Raw genomic sequence first — 18,693 nt, 5'->3', positions numbered from 1 at the left:
AAATTGCAATCCAGTTACATGACAAAAACAGTTATCCAGAGTAGGGCAACCACAATTAGTCCAATATTCATGATTACGTCGACTATAAAAATCATCAATGGCTAATTTAATAGACGGCGCGTCGTTTGAAGCTTAGTAAGATCCTGAAAGATGAGGAATAAGCAGTAGGATTTAAGAGTGTAATAAGGGACAAAAAAAAAAAAAGATGGCAGCAATGCATGTACAAGGATGCCAACTGCCGTTAAATGCCAAAGAAGAAGAAGCGGTCTCCGGTATCGTAGCTGTGTCCAAATTTAGGGGCTGCATCAACATTACTCTTTCTGGTCCACAAAATAAACTTTCAAGATATTTTCAGGCAAGAATGTAACTGTGTAAATGTCAAATATCTGCTTGATTTATCAAGACATCACATATGTGCAACAGTGCTCCGACGTTTTCAGAGACGTCTGTTACCCACCAGCTCAATAGCTAGCCGGGGGTTCAAGGCTCACTAGAGCCGGCAAGAACAGTGAACTCCTGGCACATTGTTTTCAGACCTCCGCGGTCTTTGGCTACTCAGGTTAAACATGATATATAAGTCACTTAGATAACTTAAACATGTTATTGTTTGCCTTTTTTCTGTGTTTTATTTGTTTCTGAGTAAATCGGTTTGGGTGATATTAAAGTTATTGTTTTCACACAGCTGAATAAACGTCACACAGAAAACTGACTAAACATAAGTCTGAGATGGTCGAGAATTTACTCCAGTGTCCTGTATGTTATATTTTAGATAGCAAGGAGCGGACGGCTGTGTTTATTAAACTCCAGCGAGACAATCTACAAATTTTATTAAAAATTTAATAAACTATCATCTTGTCTTTATTTTTAGTTAGCACATACCTTAAACACTTCAAGCTGTAAGCTAATGATATTTATACAAGTACAGATGCATGCTAGTGCAATAAGGTGTACGTTTTATGTCCAATGGATGCATGATCTGATTAGTCGACTAATCGCAAAAATAATCGGTGACTAGTCAACTATCAAAATAATCATTTGTGGCACCCCTAATCCAGAGCACCTCATCCAACCCCCACACCTTTCTCGCTTCCATTGCCAAAGCAAGTCATAAATATACTAAATGAAAATGCTTCCTTGGTTATCTGTCCTAGAATATGTCACTTTACCAGACTTTACCAGACAGATTTTTAGTTACTTGTCTCCAAAGTACGGGCCAATGCTCGGTATCACAAGAACAGTTGACAAGGTCTACTACAAGCTTCTAACGCATAAATCTCATACAGGTTAAAAACAACCCTCAGTATCAAAGTCCACATTGACCAAAGTAAAATATTTTTCTCTAGGTGGATGTCTCTTCAAGAGGGGGCTACGACACTGATCGTTACAATCTGCCTTTAGAAAAAAAAAGGTTCAGTACACCACTCTGCAGGAACTGCCACACACAGTTTGATGTTCAATCAAAAAGAAGAGATAATTACCTGCACCTGTGCTGATAAATATAAAAAAAAAACCCACCTGACTCTGCCTACAAGAAACAGCAGTTAGACCCATGTTTCACTTCTTACATTACCCCTCCAAATTCAAATTCATAGTCCTTGCTATAATAGTGGATGTGGGACAAAGAACTCTGGGTGCCATAAATCTGTAGTGAGTTGGACGGACAGTCTGCTGTTGACTTTAGCTGTACATGTACATGCCTATTTACTATGAAGCATGCTGTAAAACCACAATATGTCCAATACGAGTCAATATGTCAGTCAACTCACAAATATCCAAATTGCTAATTGTAGTCACCTGAAATGGTTTTCACTTCAGGTTTGCCTTGTCAGGGTTCATTTGTGGAATTTCTTGCCTTAATGGAGTTGGGACCATCAGCTGTGCAGAAGTCAGGTTGGTATACAGCTGGCAGCCCTATTTGACAACTCTTAGAATTCATATATTCAAAATATGACTATCCAGAGTTGGGACCAGGAAGCAGAGTTGCAGTCTTACATGCCTCTCTGCAGCTTCTCTCCTCCTGCTACCCCCCCAAAAACCCATCTCCATAGAGACTGTGTCAGCTTCCAAAAAGACAAAAAACAAACTAAAAACCAGCAACAAACAACTTAAACATAAACAATTACAAAGAAAGAACAATACAGTATCCACATCTGAACCAAAGAGTAAAACAGTGAAATGTGGATTATTAAATATTAGGTCTCTCTCCTCCAAGTCTCTGTTAGTACATGACTTAATAATTGATCAACAAATTGATTTACTCTGCCTTACAGAAACCTGGTTGCAGCAGGATGATTATGTTAGTTTAAATGAATCAACACCCCCGAGTCATTCTAACTACCAGAAATCTCGAAGTACAGGCCGAGGGGGCGGTGTGGCAGCAATTTTTCACACCAGCCTATTAATTAATGAAAGACCAAGACAGACTTTTAATTCATTTGAAAGCCTGATGCTTAGCCTCGTCCACCCCAGCTGTGAAACTCAGAAACCAGTCTTACTTGTTATCATCTATCGTCCACCTGGGCCTTACACAGAGTTTTTGTCTGATTTCTCAGACTTTATATCTAATTTAGTTCTGAGCTCAGATAAAATAATTATTGTGGGTGATTTTAACATCCATGTAGATGCTAAAAATGACAGCCTCAACATGGCATTTAATCTGTTATTAGACTCAATTGGCTTCTCTCAAAATGTAAAAGAACCCACCCACCACTTTAATCACACTCTAGATCTTGTTTTAACATATGGCATAGAAACTGAACATTTAACAGTGTTTCCTGAAAACCCTCTCCTGTCTGATCATTTCCTGATAACATTTACTTTTACAATAATTGATTACACAGCGGTGAAGAGTAGACTTTATCAAAGTAGATGTCTTTCTGAAAGTGCTGTAACTAAGTTTAAGAATATAATCCACCCACTGTTATCATCTCCAATGCCCTGTACCAACACAGAGCAGAGCAGCTATCTGAATGCTACCCCAACAGAGGTCGATTATCTTGTTAATAATTTCACCTCCTCACTACGTACGACTCTGGATACTGTAGCTCCTGTGAAAACTAAGGCCTCAAATCAGAAGTACCTGACTCCGTGGTATAATTCTCAAACACGTACCCTAAAGCAGATGACTCGTAATCTGGAGAGGAAATGGCGTGTCACAAATCTAGAGGATCATCATTTAGCCTGGAGAAATAGTTTGCTGCTTTATAAGAAAGCCCTCCGCAAAGCCAGAACATCTTACTATTCATCACTGATTGAAGTAAATAAGAACAGCCCCAGGTTTCTCTTCAGCACTGTAGCCAGGCTGACAAAAAGTCAGAGCTCTTTTGAGCCAACCATCCCTTTAACGTTAACTAGTAATGACTTCATGAACTTCTTCACAAATAAAATTTTTATCATTAGAGAAAAAATTACCAATAATCATCCCACAGATGTAATATTATCTACAGCTACTCTTAGTACCATTGATGTTAAGTTAGACTCTTTTTCTCCAATTGATCTTTCTGAGTTAACTTCAATAATTACTTCCTCCAAACCATCAACCTGTCTTTTAGACCCCATTCCTACAAAACTGCTCAAAGAAGTCCTGCCATTAATTAATTCTTCGATCTTAAATATGATCAACCTATCTCTAATGATCGGCTATGTACCACAGGCCTTCAAGCTGGCTGTAGTTAAACCTTTACTCAAAAAGCCATCTCTAGACCCAGCAGTCTTAGCTAATTATAGGCCAATCTCCAACCTTCCTTTCATATCAAAAATCCTTGAAAGAGTAGTTGTCAAACAGCTAACAGATCATCTGCAGAGGAATGGTTTATTTGAAGAGTTTCAGTCAGGTTTCAGAGCTCAGCACAGCGCAGAAACAGCTTTAGTGAAGGTTACAAATGATCTTCTTATGGCCTCTGACAGTGGACTCATCTCTGTGCTTGTCCTGCTAGACCTTAGTGCAGCATTCGATACTGTCGACCATAATATCCTATTAGAGCGATTAGAACATGCTGTAGGTATTACAGGTACTGCGCTGCAGTGGTTTGTATCATATCTATCTAATAGACTCCAGTTTGTGCATGTAAATGGAGAGTCCTCTTCACACACTGAGGTTAATTATGGAGTTCCACAGGGTTCAGTGCTAGGACCAATTCTGTTTACATTATACATGCTTCCCTTAGGCAGTATCATTAGAAGACATAGCATACATTTTCACTGCTATGCTGATGACACCCAGCTCTATCTGTCCATGAAGCCAGATGACACACACCAATTAGTTAAACTGCAGGAATGTCTTAAAGACATAAAGACCTGGATGGCCGCTAATTTTCTGCTTCTTAATTCAGATAAAACTGAGGTTATTGTACTCGGCCCTGAAAATCTTAGAAATATGGTATCTAACCAGATTCTTACTCTGGATGGCATTACCTTGGCCTCCAGTAACGCGGTGAGGAACCTTGGAGTCATTTTTGACCAGGACATGTCCTTCAACGCACATATTAAACAAATATGTAAGACTGCTTTCTTCCATTTGCGCAACATCTCTAAAATTAGAAATATCCTGTCTCAGAGTGACGCTGAAAAACTAGTTCATGCATTTATTACTTCCAGGCTGGACTACTGTAATTCATTATTATCAGAATGTCCAAAAAACTCGCTGAAAAGCCTTCAACTAATCCAAAATGCTGCAGCAAGAGTCCTGACAGGGACTAGAAAGAGAGAGCATATTTCTCCTGTTTTGGCTTCCCTTCATTGGCTTCCTGTTAAATCCAGAATTGAATTCAAAATCCTGCTCCTCACATACAAGGTCTTAAATAATCAGTCCCCATCTTATCTTAATGACCTTGTAGTACCATATCACCCTATTAGAGCACTTCGCTCTCGCTCTGCAGGCCTACTTGTTGTTCCTAGAGTATTTAAAAGTAGAATGGGAGGGAGAGCCTTCAGTTTTCAGGCCCCTCTTCTGTGGAACCAGCTTCCAGTTTGGATTCGGGAGACAGACACTATCTCTACTTTTAAGATTAGGCTTAAAACTTTCCTTTTTGCTAAAGCATATAGTTAGGGCTGGACCAGGTGACCCTGAATCCTCCCTTAGTTATGCTGCAATAGATGTAGGCTGCCGGGGGATTCCCATGATGCATTGAGTTTTTCCTTTCCAGCCACCTTTCTCACTCACTATGTATTAATATACCTCTCTGCATTGAATCATATCTGTTATTAACCTCTGTCTCTCTTCCACAGCATGTCTTTTATCCTGTCTTCCTTCTCTCACCCCAACCGGTCGCAGCAGATGGCCGCCCCTCCCTGAGCCAGGTTCTGCCGGAGGTTTCTTCCTGTTAAAAGGGAGTTTTTCCTTCCCACTGTCGCCAAAGTGCTTGCTCATAGGGGGTCATATGATTGTTGGGTTTTTCTCTGTATCTATGAAGCGCCTTGAGGCGACTTTTGTTGTGATTTGGCGCTATATAAATAAAATTGAATTGAATTGAATATTATAGTAAGAACAAATCAGCTAAGTAAAGAGAAACAACAGTCCATCATTACTTTAAGAACTGAAGGTCAGTCAGTCCAGAAAATTGCTAAAACTCTGAAGTGCAGATGCAAAAACCATCAAGTGCCACAATAAAACTGCTCACATGAGGACCACCCCAGGAAAGGAAGACCAAGAGTCACCTCTGCTGCTAAGGATAAATTCATCCAAGTCACCAGCCTCAGAAATTACAAGTTAAAAGCACTTCAGATTAGAGCCCAGATAAATACCACACAGTAGCAGACACATCTCTCCATCAACTGTTATATATATTAGTGCTGTCAATAGATTAAAAAAATTAACTAATTCATCTCACAATTTTCTGTAATTAATCTGTAATTAATAAACACAAAGAATGTATGCTTAAATTCAAAGAGAATTTGATTAGTTTTCTTCAAACTTTAAACACAGGTTTTCTCCTGTGAAATACAACTTTTTAAAAAATCTATATACTAATAGATAAGTATACAATAATATATTAGTGCTGTCAAACAATTAAAATGTTTAATCAGATTCATCACAGGATTACTGTGGATTAATCACAATTAAATATCATTCATTTTTATTCTATATCAATCACATTTCATTTTGCATGAGCAAACAGACTCAAGAAAAAAGGAAAATATACGCACTTAACATGTTTATTGAACATTTTGTACATTCATGTTTTTTTTAAAACATAAGATAAGATAAGATAAGATAACCTTTATTAGTCCCACACGTGGGAAATTTGTTTATTGACTTTTATATTACAGAACAAGCAAAGAATAATAGTACAGTTAACATGAGATTTATATTAAAGAACATAGTCCCCAAAATAAACAAATATAAATTAAAAGAAACAACAATAATAATAATAATAATAAAAATAAATAAATAATAAAATAAAACAAACCGATGCACAGCATGGGTAAAACAAACAAAGCAGGACGCGAACGAAAAATAAAAACAACAAAAAAGATAACAAAGAAAACAACAACAAAAAAACAAAACAAACAAAAAGAAAACCACACACACACAAAGAAACCCAAAACTCAGCACCAAGTATCACTTTCTAAATTAATTCCCTTCATAATGTCTCAGAAACTCAGTTAAAGGTAACCATATTTCTTCAAAATCTACTCCCTTTCCTCTGACAATATAAGTAAGTCGTTCCAATACAATACATGATGCCATCTCCTTCACCCACATATGACTTGAGGGTACATCCACTTTCTTCCAATACAAAGATATTAAGCACCTAGCTTGCAGGAGACTCAATTAATTTTAGCTGTCTGGTGCTAAAGTCACAGTTCTTTGGATATATACCCAACACACACATTTTTGCTTCAACAGGTATATTTACTCCAACAATCTTAGATAAAGTTTGCGTGATTAATTTCCAGTACTGTTGTAATTTTGGACAGCTCCATACACAGTGGAGCAGAGTGCCCTTCTCGTCTAAACATTTACTGCAGCTATCTGGGATGACAGGCGACCAGCGATTCAGTTTGACTGGGGTTATGTAAGTTCTCATCAACCACTTATATTGGAGGAGTTTCATCCTTGTATTAATTGATTGTCTTTGGGCTTTTAAACATGCAGTTTCCCAGTCCACCTCGTGTATCTCCTCTTGGATGTCAGCCCTCCAACTTGTCAGTGGCAGAATCCCCATCATGTGTTAACAGAGCTGTATAAACTGAAGAGATATGACCTCTGCCCACTGGCTTTTGAAGTATGACATTCTCCAAGTGTGATAATGGTGGCTCAGATACAATCTGTTTATATTTTGACATAATGAAATGTTTAACTTGTAGATATTTAAAAAAATGTTTTTTGGGGATGCTGTATATTTGGCATAGCTGATCAAATGTAAGAAGGTTGCCATCCTTATAAAGATCTGCCACCTTCTGTACACCTTTATCTGCCCAGATTTTGAAACCCCCATCCGCTCTTCCTGCTTTAAAACATGTGTTGCCCCAAATAGGTGAAAAACGAGAGATAGAAGACTTATCTCCCATATACTGATGGGCCCTATACCAAACATCTATTGTGTTTTGTAAAAAAGGGTTATTTGTCATTTTTTTAAATTGCTCAGGCTTGCAGAATATAAATACAGATTTAACTGAAGATTTGTTACTGATGTTTGTTCAATTTGTAACCAGGTCGGGGGTGACTCAGTGGAAAAGCAGAACATGGCTGAGCGCAGCTGTGCAGACCAGTAATACAGTCTAAGATTAGGGAGTTGTAACCCCCCTCTTTCATATGGTAGGTACAACAAGCGAAGTCTTAGTCTAGGTTTTTTATTATTCCAAATAAATCTATTAAAGATACCGTTTAGTTTATCAAAGAATTCTTTTGGAAGAGGCAGAGGAAGTGACTGGAAGAGATATAAAAATGTGGGCAATATATTCATTTTAATCATGTTTATATGGCCAATCACTGATATGGGCATTGTCATCCATTTATTTAAAGATTCCTCCACTTCACTAATCAGAGGATCATAGTTTGTTGCTACAATGGTATCAATGTCTGGGGTGATTTTAACTCCAAGGTACACAAATCCTTCTTTTGCATTAATAAACAGGGTTTGTATAATAGGATTTAGCCTTTCATCCTTGTTCAGAAATAGGATGGAGGATTTTGAATCGTTTATATTATAGCCAGAGAATTGTCCGAATAACTCCATTTGTTGCATTAATTTTGGTATACTAATGGACAGCCTAGTCAGAAACACTATCAGGTCATCAGCATACAGAGCCAATATATGCTCCTGATCTCCAAACTGGACACCAAATATGTCAGTTCTCATTCTAATTGTCATCGCCAGGGGTTCTATAGCTAAGATAAATAGCATTGGAGATAATGGACACCCCTGGCGAGTGGAACGCTCCAATGTAATAGGGTTAGAAACTATGTTATTTGTTAAAACACTAGCTTTGGGATTTGTATACAAAAGTTTAACCCATTTGAGAAAATTGTTTCCAAATCCATATCTTGGGAGAACAGTAAATAAATATGACCACTCTATCCTGTCAAAAGCTTGACAAGCGTCAAGTGATAATAATGCTGTATCTTTAGCATCAAATTTCTCGTGAATTATATTTAGAACCATTCTTATATTGTGAAACCCTTGACGTTTTGGCACAAAGGCATTTTGATCATTATGAACTAAATGTGATATATAGGGGTCTAATCTCCTTGCTAAAACTTTACAAAGTATTTTAGTGTCAACCCCCATCAGACTTATTGGTCTAAATGGTGAACGCTCATTGTACATTCATGTTAACAAAAAACTCTGTAAACATTTATCCACTCTCTCTCTGTCACGTATGGGGAGGCAGTTCAAGTCCTTGAAGCACGGAACCAAAGCTATGTAAACCGGGTGTTCTCAACGATATTAATAGGTCTGCAGTTTGTTGCAATCCACTTGGCAATTGTGTCAGTCAATATGTCCGAGGTAGACTTACTGAGCCCCCGATGCTCCGTGAGTGGTTTGTAGCAAGCTGGGTGACGTGTTAGCCAAAGTGCTAGCAGCATCCCCAACTAACGTACAGTATGCTTCGCATCAATGTTATATTTTAAGCTGGAAGTGCTTCGGTGAAAAGAAAATTTGTTCTTGCACAATGTTTCGGTGTCGGACGACCGATGTATTAGTGCTGTCAGCATTAATCTCGTCTGTGTACAAATGAACAACATAGTAACTTACATATAATTTGGAAAAAATAGAACTTCAAATATAAAACAAGTAATAGAAGTCAATAAATGGTAAATGGCCTGTATTTATATAGCGCTTTACTAGTCCCTAAGGACCCCAAAGCGCTTTACATATCCAGTCATCCACCCATTCACACACACATTCACACACATAAGACATACATATAACAATTATTATATTAAATAAGTATAAAAGGAATATACAATTAAAATAAGGCATTCCTAAATTGCAGAATTAACATGATTGTACAACTTATATATAATGAAATGCTTGCATCCGAGCCATTCCAGGGCTTGGTTTTTTAGTATGAGGGGGTCTAGCCAGGACCCTCACTGGATACCAGGAGAGAATTGAACTTGCAACTCCAGCTCTAAAGATGTGTAGTCTTACCACTATACTATCCAGCTGCTACGTCAGAAGCAGGACTTTTCTTGCCTCCGTTGATCCAAAGTCATCAATAATGTCATCATATGAAATCTGGCCAGCAATTGCATGATTGATGCTGATGATGGCAAGGCCACTGAGGCGTTTCTTAAGACATAGTGGACCTCAGATATCTCTTCACAAGTTTCAGCTTTGAAAAGCTCCTCTCTGCTGAAGCCACAGTTGCAGGTAGAGTGACTGAAATTCTCAGAGCAGTCCACAAATGTGGCTATATTTCTGAGAGTTCACTGTGACGCACAAAGCTCAGCAGTTCCAGAGGAGTCATAGATTTTGATGGCAAGTCAGGCAAATTCTCCTGTGCAAGCTCTCTGGCATCCCAGTCGGACTGGTCCTGAAAAAGCAAAGTAGCACTGAGGGCCTTGCACTGTTCAGTGAGGTTATCATTTAAGAGATATGTGTCAGTACTCCCACATTTTTCAACGTGGTGAATCTCTCTTGGATGGAAAACACTGCAGTATCAACAACAACATTAAAAAAGGTAACGTCCAGCTTCTTTGGGGCATCACTCAATGGCTCATCAAATGATACATAAAGAGAAGTGCCGTTTTGTAGATCTCAGTCTTTTCTGTTTCAGAACAGCCTCTACGTTCATGTCCTCATACATATACTTGGCTGATATTTGTGCAGATGCAAAGCCTATTGCACTGTAGTTGTGGAGACCCTGTGGCCTGATAGAAGTGGACTGAAACTGACTTTGTGGACTGAAACTACACAGCACCCATGCTATCTTGCATAGATGGAGCGCTTTAGGTTGAAGTTGTAAAATGTTGCTTTTTTAAAGTGATGACATCCTTGCATTACATACTTTAGGTTCATTTTCTGCAGGCAGGTTTCTGACAGAGAACAGGCAGATTTACACTATAACATGCAGCGTTCTATAGATGGACACATAAAGAAATGAAAAATTACATGTATGTGCTAACTTTCTAAACACTTTGTTACATTTATGATAAAGTAGATAAAACACATTTATGTCGGCCTTGGCTCATAGTTCTTGTCTTTAAAGGAACTTTGTGTGTGTTTCAGGTCCTGCACTCTCAAAGACTGAATGAAACAGCATTGCAGCCATGGGTCACTGTGAGCATCACAGGGAAGGTTGAAGCCACCCACTGCACCTGTAAGGCCGGAGTCGCGGAGACCTGCACCCACGTTACTGCTCTTCTGTTTAATGTAGAAGCAACAGTGTTGATCTGTGGCACAAGGACTGTTACAGATGAACCTGCATACTGGGTTTTGCTGGGTAATGTGACGGTTGGCCATAAGATAGACGTCTCCTCTTCAGCTGCCCAAAAAAAGGCTCTCGATCAAAACATAAACAGACATCCATATTGAAAGGTAAAAGGAGCCGTCCTCAAAAAAGAAAAAATCCCACCTGCTACTGTGGAGGAGTTGTCACTGCTATAATGCCATAATGTTTTATCTAGGGGTCTAGATTTATGCCTGTAGTGCACTGCCGTGTAAATAATTTGCATTTACTGAATATGTACTGACTGAGTCCCACTGTTCAAAAGTTGAATAAAGAAACAAACTAATTTTTGCCTTTTTTAAAATTTTTTTAAATGACATCAGAAACAGCAGTATGCGACATTACGTGATGGCAGAGCTTCAGTTCATCCTTTGTCATTTTTTTTTTTTTTTTTTTTTTTTTTTTTTTAATAAATAGGACAGGGGGAATGAATGAGAGAGAGAGGGGGAGAGAAAGAAAGAAAACCAAAGGGGAGAAGAGATGGTGAGAAGGGGGGGGAAGAGAGAGAGAAAAAAAAGAACTCCTGGGTCACCTGTATGGAGAAAAAAAAAAAACAAACAAAAAAAACAAACAGAGGAGACAGCAAACAACAAAGAGCAACATAATAATAGAGAAAACAAAGCACCATCACAATAAACTAGCTAGTCATAGATATCAGTATTTACTAAGTAATAAACGATATTGTGCAGCACGCAAGATAGACAGCGCACAGTGTGCTTTGAGGCAGCAGCCAAGAAAGCTTTAGTCCGCGTCTGTGAATACCCATGTGTGCATACCTGTGTGGATCAGCATGCTTGCATTCCAAAGGTTTCTCCATGTAATGATCTGCTAGGGAGTGTGGGGGGGCCACAGCCCCGTCCTCCAGGGTGTGAAGCGGGTATGGAGGAGATCAAAACTCCAGACATCCAGAGGCCCCCAGAACACAAGAGACCATGGAAGACCAACAGAGGGGCAGCCGCGCCACTGTCCCAGTAAGAGCTGAGGAGAGTCCCAGATGAGGGCTCGCCCAGCAGCCGCGGAGCAGAAGTCAGGGGGAGTTGCAGTGACGCGCCCGTGAGCCCCGCCGGCCCCCAGCTGCGCCTGAGTGACCGAGCCCTAGGCCGAGAGGCCGGGGGCACCCCACCTCCAAAGGGGCCCGAGCGAGCCCCAGGCCCCAGGCCCCAATAAGCGGCCGCCAAGGAGTGAGCCGGTGTGTACCTGGACGCCCACCCCCAGACACAAAGAACCACCAACACACCGACACCTGAGGGAGTCCGCCACCGGCAGGGGAAGTGGTGGTGGGTGGAGATAGGCCTCCAAACCTTGGAGGGCCTGAGGTGTCCCCAGAGAGGTGGCGTCTGATACCCAACCTGACATATAGACACAGACATACAGGCACACACAGACTCAAACATCCATTCCCACCTCATGCTCTCATATTAAAAAAAAAAAAAAAAAAAAAAAAAAAACTAATTTTTGCCTCTTTTTTTTTTTTTATTAAAACCACTTTATAGAACATCACATCAGTTACAGTGTAGAATCCATGTCATTTATAGTTTATAAAAGACAAAATGTTTACACAAAATCATGACAGTGTTTACATGATATCACCCACTACTAACATTACTTTATTTACTGTATCTTTTGGGGGAAAAAAATACCGCTATTTATACAGCAAAAGACTTAAGAATATTTAACAGGAACAGGTTTCATTTTTCCCTGGTTTTATTATCACACTGTTCACCAAACGACATCTTATCCTGAAGGGTCACCTCTTCACCCTCACATGGAAGAAGTACCGTATTTCCCGGACTACAAAGCGCACCTGAATATTAGCCGCACAAGCTAAAATCAGGGGAAAATCCTGTTTTGTACATACATTAGCCGCACCTGACTAAAAGGCGCAGGTGTTTCAATGTTGACTTATCATATGTAAGAGAATATGCACAAAGGGAATTGTCAGGAAAGAGATGGCTGTTTGGAGACACACCCCTTTTATTAATATTTTGAAAAACAAGTTATGGGTACATATTTGCATAACTTTTTAGGTATATGTACAAGTACCGGCAATTACAAGTACGAAACATGTACTGTGCTTCATAAATGAGTAACAAATTTAGTACATAACAATAACCTACGGCACACCAGAAAAATAGATTCGGACTACCTTTTAGGCTCAGGTGCAGTGACACGGCTTTAACAAGAAGAAAAGTCAGTCATTCACCACCATCTTTCTCTTCTTCCTGCACACTAAAACCACCAAAGTCCTCTTCTCCAGTGTCGGATATGAACAGGCTCAGGATGGCTTCGTCATTCACTCTCAGCTTCTTTCCTTCGTTGTCACTTTCAAAACCAAACAAATCCTGGTTGTCAGTGTCAGAGTCGAACACCCTCTGAAGGCGGTGTCCTCCTCCATCATGCAGCAGTCCAGCCCTTCGAAATCTGTTGGTGATCAGGGTTTAAAGCTTGTGCAAAAAGTAGCGGCTTATAAGCCGACAATTACGGTAATCTGATTGGCATGGTGGTATGTTTGAAGCAGGTCCCTTGTGTAGCGCTGGAACCCAGTCATGATGTTTCATCCATTTCATAGGCTGGTTTGCTGCAATAATGCTAAATAATTAGCAACTCTATAAATAGAAGGTAGTTCTGCAAAATCACTCAGTAGGATGTTTGTTCTAATTTGCTATGAGCTCAGAGCGCATCGAAAATAAGACTAATAGGCTATAAAGAGTGATATGAACATATTTAGAACTTACCGGAATGAAAATGTCTGAAGCACCAACAGATATTAGGAGATGGAAGAGAACTGGATATCAGCTTGTCTCACAGCTGCTATCCAGGCTAGACGCCTTCGTTTGGTAACATCGATACACGAGCTGCCTCATGTTGCTTCCAGGTTGGGAAAGAATGAAAAGACAAACCTTTTTCAAGCTTATTCTCTTGCTGCGATCGAACATTGCAGCAGACCACACAGCAAATACGAACCATGGCTGTTGTGTGTGCCTTCGCTCCTTTTTCGCTTGCGCTTTGTTTAGACCCCCAAAATGGCGGATTGGGCCAAAATCCTTTTGACGCCCACCCCCGTGACATCACGCTCCAAAGCCCTATATGGGGTACAATGATAGTGGGTCCATTCTTCATCAATGGAAACCTCAAGGCCACTGGATATTTGAAATTGCTACATGATGATGTGTTTCCCTCTTTATGCACTGAAGCTGGCACGTTCCCTGAGTTTTTCCAGCAAGATGGTGCACCACCACATTATGGGTACCAGGTCCGAGCATTCCTAGATGAACAGTTTCCTGGAAAGTGGATTGGTCGTCGTGGGCCAGTTGAATGGCCCCCAAGGTCTCCCGATCTGACCCCCTTAGACTTTTATCTTTGGGGTCATCTGAAGGCAATTGTCTATGGTGTGAAGATACGAGATGTGCAGCACCTGAAACTACGGATACGGGATGCCTGTGCTGGCATTTCTCCTGCGGTGTTGCTATCAGTGCCCCCTCAAATATACTAATGTGCCACAAACAGGACTTTAATATCACCAACCATTCCCATTTTATTACGGTGTATCCATATAAATGGCCCACCTTGTACATATCTGTGTTAACGCAGATTAAGCCGTCTAATCTGAGCTGCTGTTAACGTGTAATTTCTAAGGCTTGTTATGGAATCAGAACGATGCCACCTTGAAACGAAACCAAAAAATGGATTGAAACCGAAAAAAAATATTGTAACTGAAATAAATGTACTGAAAAATCTTGTATTGAAACCGAAAAAAAAATTGATAGTGAAAAACAATTAATTGAAACTGTAATTTTTTTGTTTTCGCTTACAATTTTTTTTTGTTTTCGGTTTCAATCCATTTTTCGGTTTCAATCCACTTTTCGGTTTCAATCCACTTTTCGGTTTCAAACCATTTTTCAGTTTCACTCTGCTGGCACTGTTTTGGCGTACGGGGGCGCGCTGGGGGGCGGGGATTCCGACCCGCATGTATTTGCATATATTATAATGCTGACCAATGACTGGAGAAAACACTGACGACGCGGCTGCGGTCACGGACAAACTCGCACGTGTCTGTTCGGGAATGGCAGATGCTGAGAGGTCCAGCGTTTACATTACCGACTATTTCAAAGTGACAGCCTGAGGTGTTCTTCAGTAAATTGGACTACCGGACAGGAGGACCTGAGGCCCCACCGCATTATTTTTGGTAAGTTAAATGTGTTTGTAAGCTAATCCGTAATTTAGGTCCTTAGCTAGCTACCTAAGGACCTAGCTAGCTAAAATGAGCACTCGGCTGTCGGGGAAACATGTTTTGTAAAGTTCGTTTAGCTACCCCGTGCAGGTGAATGAATTTACCCTGACTAAAGAAATCAAGAGAAACGCACCGGGCTGCTCAGTGACTAACCACGGTTACTGTACTTTTATTATGAGTATTATACTGTAAGAGCAACAGGCTGGACTCTGCTTCTGCTCCTGTGCAGAGCTGATTATTAAATATGTGCAAACAGCAGCATGTTTTCTGTCGCTTTCCACATGTGGAAGGACATTAAAGCCAACTTTTAAATTCCCCTCATTAGTCAATAGCTACGGATTAAATAGCAAAGCCCGATACTTATGTACTGAAACCAACTACTTCCGCTTGTCAGCTTAAGTTAAAATGTTACATTTTTCCTCTGATTATTTTTTTTAGTTTTTTTTTTTTACTGAGTTTGTTACAAATATTCAGGTTAAAAAACTGTCCAAATTATTTTTAATGAATTATGTTCACAAAGTCACATGTTCAGTACTCTGTACAGCTTGCATTCTTTAGGACAAATAATTTGAAACGTTAATATTTCTTGTTCAATACTGAGCTGATAACACCTCTGTATGTTGTGACCAGGATGCAGCAGCAGACTGAACCTCGACTGAAACCTGCTCCATCATCTCATCTTTGCAGATGTCCATTTATAAAGCATCAACAACTCAAAGGTAAACATGATATTAGAAAATGTGTTAGTAAGGCCTTTAAAACAAATAAAAAAATAAACAGCTGTCGGCAGAACTGTAGGACTGAACAACTTCAGATCCCGAGTGTGTGAGGCCGGAGAAGGATCAGCTGTATTTCAGATTTGAGAGATAAACTTTATATTTCAGTTTGTGATGATTCTGTTCTGTTTGTGATTACAGGAGCTGTCCTCAGATTCAGACCTCAGCACCACCCAGTGACAGCAGACAGATCATCCTATATCTTCAATCTTTGTAGTAACTCCAAAATTAACTGAAGAAAACAGTACAAAGGTTAAAGTACCACATGTGCTGTCAGTGAAAGCTGCAGCTGTTTTATTGATAAATTTAAAGACAAAAAGTCAAAAGGATTAATCACCCCTGTAACTGTGTCACTATACATCAGCATTAACAGTACCTCAGTTTGGTGTTTCAGAAAACTGCTGATCTCAGACCTGCACAACTTCTGTTTTAAACACTGAATGTATTCAGCTACATGAAGAGCACATGATGTTTTCTCTGACACAATTAAATAAAACCTGATTAAAAGTCAAAGGTTGTTACTTGTATTTGAACTAAAAACTTGTGATCTGGAATTCTTTCACTGTTTTTTGACAATAGTGTGTTATTTATCATAAAGTAATTCAGAGTCATTCATACCAGAGTAACCAGTGAGCACAACATATATTTAACTTTCTACAGGACTCAAAGCTATTACTATAGCTTATAGCTATTACTTAACTGCACTACTGTATAGTTCTGTGTAAATAATCATTCTGTACATATGATGATTTTTAATCCTACAACTGTTTATAATTTGCATAGTTCACATTTCTGTATAACTGTATATCTCAGATTTCTGTAGTTTTTCATATTTATATCCTGTACATAGTTTGTACTCACTACAGCCTGTACATACTTATAGTTATAGAATATTCACAACATACTTCATACCGTGTACATTGTAACATACCATAATAGACCCATTTCTGTAATATACTTACATATCTATACTATTGCTAATATATATTGTAATATATCTATATCATGGCTAAAGGCACTTCTGGATGGATGCAAACTGCATTTCGTTGCCCTGTGCATGTGCAATGACAACAAAGTTGAATTCTATTCTATTATATTATGTAAAAGTCCAGACCCTCTGAGGATTATCTGAGTACTTCTAACATTACACAAAGCAAAGGTCTCCATCAGTGTTCATGAAATGCTGGGTTTATCCTTCTTGTGAGGGAGCTGCTGGTGAAGATCACGAGCCCTGCTTGATCCCGGCGATGAGTTTTAGTCTTCCTGGTGTTTCTGAAATGATGCCTCTCACTGTGGGTCAACAGAACTTCTGGCACAGGACAGCTGTAATGAAAGAAATTGAAGTTTTGGAAATGCCCTATATGTGAGAAGCAGATTTTGTATTTACTTTTCTTTTGCCAATCAAGATAACAAAGTATAATTTTCACCATACAATTACTAACCTTGTCATCTCCTGCACTGTCTGTTTTGGACTCTGGGCTCCTCCTTCCCAGCGCTCATGAGACTGCTTTGATGCACTGTGGTATGAGGTGCTAACCTGTTGACAGTGTTGGGAAGGTTAATTTTAAAATGTATTCCACCAAAGATTATAGAAGTAATGTATTCTGAATACTTTACAACTACATGAATGTGCTATTGCTGTGTGATTTATTACTATTACTGAAGGCTACTTGCCATACCAACACCAACTAGATGTTAAAATCTTAATATAAATGAGTAACAGTAGGTGGACATTAGGTAAGGCTGCAGCGATCTCGTATAGAAAACTATTCAGCGCGTATATAAAACAGGTCAGCGGCTCCGAACTGTAGTAAAGGGACCTCTGGCTAATACGTCCAGTTCGTGTCGGGCTCATAGCTGAAAACTAGCTTTACTTTGTTGTCTGGGTCAAGTTTGCTAGCGAGAGACAGAGAGAGGCGTTGAAAGGCTGCTTATTGTTTCGGAGGAAAACACGAACACAGTGTACAGTCGAGTCTTAACAGCTTACTTACAGCTGGGCTCGTCAGGCACTCTTTTTGGCTTTAGTGGTTATTATTATATTTACATGCTTCCAGCTCCCGTTTCTGCTCCGTGACAGCTCATACTTTTCCTTTTTCTCCCTCCTCGCTCACAGACACATAACGGGTATGGCAGTCCATTCTCCCTGCAGCACGGACTACACTGCCCATGAGGCTACATTGTTTATGGCGATGCCTGTAACACTCTGCTATTGCCTTCATATTAAATCATTTTTGTATAATAATTTTTAGAGGCTCTTATTGTGTGTTTTGTTTGGGTTTCCACCGGCGTGGAATTACCAAAAAATAGAGAGACCATAGCCTAACATATGAAACAGGTAAATACCGCCATGTAATCCATTTATTTCAACAAACTAACTGTATTCTCAATATCACCTATTGAACAGTAATTGTAACGGATACATTTACTCATATTTTGTATTTTAAATACGTAACGCCGGTGCATGTATTATGTTACTGCCCAACACTGCCTGTTGAGATCCTGAGATCCGCTCCTAGAACACCGGCCTCCAACTCCTGAAGAGACACGGGTGTCCCTAAATTTAGCAAATATTAGCTTCAGGCTAGCTTGCTACGACGAATAGGCTAATACCAGCATTTTACCACAACTTCACCAGATGTAGCTAAAAAAACTAAACTAATGTGGGACAGCAAGAAAAGATGACAAAAAATGATTACTTACTTGCGGTTTGGAGGTTCAAGCTGAAATTGAAGCAGCCATTGAAAGACGGGAAGAGAGAAAGATGGCAGCTTGGTCAGCACTAGTGGC

The 18,693-nt window shown here is 39.6% G+C and overlaps 2 long non-coding RNA genes across 2 annotated transcripts; one reads left to right on the top strand and one right to left on the bottom strand.

Annotated features, from left to right (window-relative positions):
* The first annotated feature begins 14,778 nt into the window (after nucleotides 1–14,778).
* LOC146692745 (uncharacterized) lies at nucleotides 14,779–16,120 on the top strand. Its single transcript, XR_014915279.1, has 3 exons — nucleotides 14,779–15,085; nucleotides 15,761–15,849; nucleotides 16,048–16,120. It is a non-coding gene; the product is annotated as an uncharacterized LOC146692745 (long non-coding RNA).
* Nucleotides 16,121–16,190: 70 nt separating this feature from the next.
* On the bottom strand, nucleotides 16,191–18,693 carry LOC146692744 (uncharacterized). The gene is made up of 3 exons (XR_014915280.1): nucleotides 18,607–18,693; nucleotides 17,349–17,443; nucleotides 16,191–17,229 (listed from the first exon to the last, which is right to left on the bottom strand). It is a non-coding gene; the product is annotated as an uncharacterized LOC146692744 (long non-coding RNA).

The sequence above is a fragment of the Copadichromis virginalis genome, linkage group LG15, assembly GCF_057382275.1.
Source record: "Copadichromis virginalis isolate Kocher_CV1m ecotype Utaka linkage group LG15, C_Virginalis_male_GT1.1, whole genome shotgun sequence".
In the NCBI taxonomy this organism is placed as follows: domain Eukaryota; kingdom Metazoa; phylum Chordata; class Actinopteri; order Cichliformes; family Cichlidae; genus Copadichromis; species Copadichromis virginalis.
Note: the sequence above shows the minus strand (reverse complement) of the source record. Positions and strands in the feature narration are given on the sequence as shown.